Here is a 2,163-nt window from a genome sequence, read left to right as displayed (position 1 = left end):
TTTTCTGGTGTTTTTGAAGTACTCATTTTGAAATATGCAATATTTAGTGAACTTTTCAATGTTTGTATTTGGAATTTGTGTGTGCCTGAAATGCTCAATTGATTTGAAATGAATAATTATGACGTACAGTTTTGGTTGGGTCTGTCTTCACAGGCTTCACAGCATATCCCCCCTTCTTTGGTCTGTCTTCACTTGATCTGTCTTCACAGGCTTCACAGCATATCCCCCCTTCTTTGGTCTGTCTTCACTTGATCTGTCTTCACAGGCTTCACAGCATATCCCCCCTTCTTTGGTCTGTCTTCACTTGATCTGTCTTCACAGGCTTTACAGCATATCCCCCCTTCTTTGGTCTGTCTTCACTTGATCTGTCTTCACAGGCTTCACAGCATATCCCCCCTTCTTTGGTCTGTCTTCACTTGATCTGTCTTCACAGGCTTCACAGCATATCCCCCCTTCTTTGGTCTGTCTTCACTTGATCTGTCTTCACAGGCTTCACAGCATATCCCCCTTCTTTTTCTGTCTTCACTTGATCTGTCTTCACAGGCTTCACAGCATATCCCCCTTCTTTGGTCTTTGGTCTGTCTTCACTTGATCTGTCTTCACAGGCTTCACAGCATATCCCCCTTTGGTCTTTTCACTTGGTCTGTCTTCACAGGCTTCACAGCATATCCCCCTTCTTTCTGTCTTCACAGGCTTTGTCTTCACTTGATCTGTCTTCACAGGCTTCACAGCATATCCCCCTTTGGTCTTTGGTTTGTCTTCACTTGATCTGTCTTCACAGGCTTCACAGCATATCCCCCTTCTTTGGTTTGTCTTCACTTGATCTGTCTTCACAGGCTTTACAGCATATCCCCCTTCTTTGGTCTGTCTTCACTTGATCTGTCTTCACAGGCTTCACAGCATATCCCCCCTTCTTTGGTCTGTCTTCACTTGATCTGTCTTCACAGGCTCTACAGCATATCCCCCCTTCTTTGGTCTGTCTTCACTTTATCTGTCTTCACAGGCTCTACAGCATATCCCCCTTCTTTTTTCTGTCTTCACAGGCCCCTTTGTCTTGGGAAAGCTGATTTTGTATCATGGCATTCCTGCTGCGTTGGTTGCCTGGAAAGATGTGCAAACCGAGTAGATGTTAAATTTTCTAAAATGTAGATCATTAGAGCCCCAATGACACAAGCTACAGCAAATATAAGACAACAACCCACATAATTGAATGGCAGAATATAATTTTCAGGGGTAAATTACAAATACTATACACACCAGAACTCCTTTTGTGGACAACATTCCTTCATATCAGCTGTTTGCTGTCAGTTCTCAGACTCAATGTAGGGGGCTTAGGGATGGAAGAACAAAAACCATATAGTGACAATCAGCTGTGTTGCAGAAAATATACCGTCAAAGTATCCACAGTTACAGCCACCGTGTCAGACTCATACTTACATTATGGTCAGTGCTTGCAAGATAAACTGATCCACTGTCAATGATGGTTCAGCATCCATCTTCATGATTAGCTTCCTGGCAAGACACATCAAATGTTCTCCCCAATTTATAAAGCAACTTCGCTCTAAATGTGCACTGCACATGGGTGTTATGATCCTGTCCACCCGAAATGAAAATCAGCCACTGCTTACGGATGTCTTCATTCTTCAGGAAATAGTGTAATGTTAAATTATCACTATGGCATCCAGTCACAACACAGTGTGTTTTTTCCGGCATGATGGTAAGTAGCTTGCTAGCTATAAGTTACAACACAGATGAAAAGTTGAGTTGTCAGTATCGTTCTGCCACGTTCTACTTGAGCTATTTATGGTTTGTAAACAAAGCCGTATGATGCGCACATGTGATGGAGGTTTTAAACTTCTTAAGGCTAGGGAGCAGTATTTTCACGTCATGATGAAAAGCGTGCCCAAAGTAAACTGCCTGTTACTCAGGCCCAGAAGCTAGGATATGCATATGATTAGTAGATCTGGATGGAAACACTCTGAAGTTTCTAAAACGGTTTGAATGATGTCTGTGAGTATAACAGAACGTATTTGGCAGGCGAAACCCAGAGGACAAACCATCCAGGTATTTTTTTTTGAGGTCACTCTTTTTTCAATGAGTTTTCTATGGGGATCTAGATTTCTAAGGCACTTGCTTGCAGTTCCTATCGCTTCCACTGGATGT

General features: G+C 42.6%; 1 long non-coding RNA gene across 2 annotated transcripts; it reads right to left on the bottom strand.

Annotated features, from left to right (window-relative positions):
- Positions 1–748: 748 nt before the first annotated feature.
- On the bottom strand, positions 749–1,908 carry LOC112226233. 2 transcript variants are annotated; one of them, XR_006082655.1, is made up of 3 exons: positions 1,438–1,908; positions 1,258–1,330; positions 749–1,101 (listed from the first exon to the last, which is right to left on the bottom strand). It is a non-coding gene; the product is annotated as an uncharacterized LOC112226233 (long non-coding RNA). The 2 variants fall into 2 exon arrangements; XR_006082654.1 differs by having other exon boundaries at positions 1,258–1,908.
- Between the last annotated feature and the right edge of the window lie 255 nt (positions 1,909–2,163).

This window comes from Oncorhynchus tshawytscha, unplaced genomic scaffold (genome assembly GCF_018296145.1).
Source record: "Oncorhynchus tshawytscha isolate Ot180627B unplaced genomic scaffold, Otsh_v2.0 Un_contig_27_pilon_pilon, whole genome shotgun sequence".
In the NCBI taxonomy this organism is placed as follows: Eukaryota; Metazoa; Chordata; class Actinopteri; order Salmoniformes; family Salmonidae; genus Oncorhynchus; species Oncorhynchus tshawytscha.
Note: the sequence above shows the minus strand (reverse complement) of the source record. Positions and strands in the feature narration are given on the sequence as shown.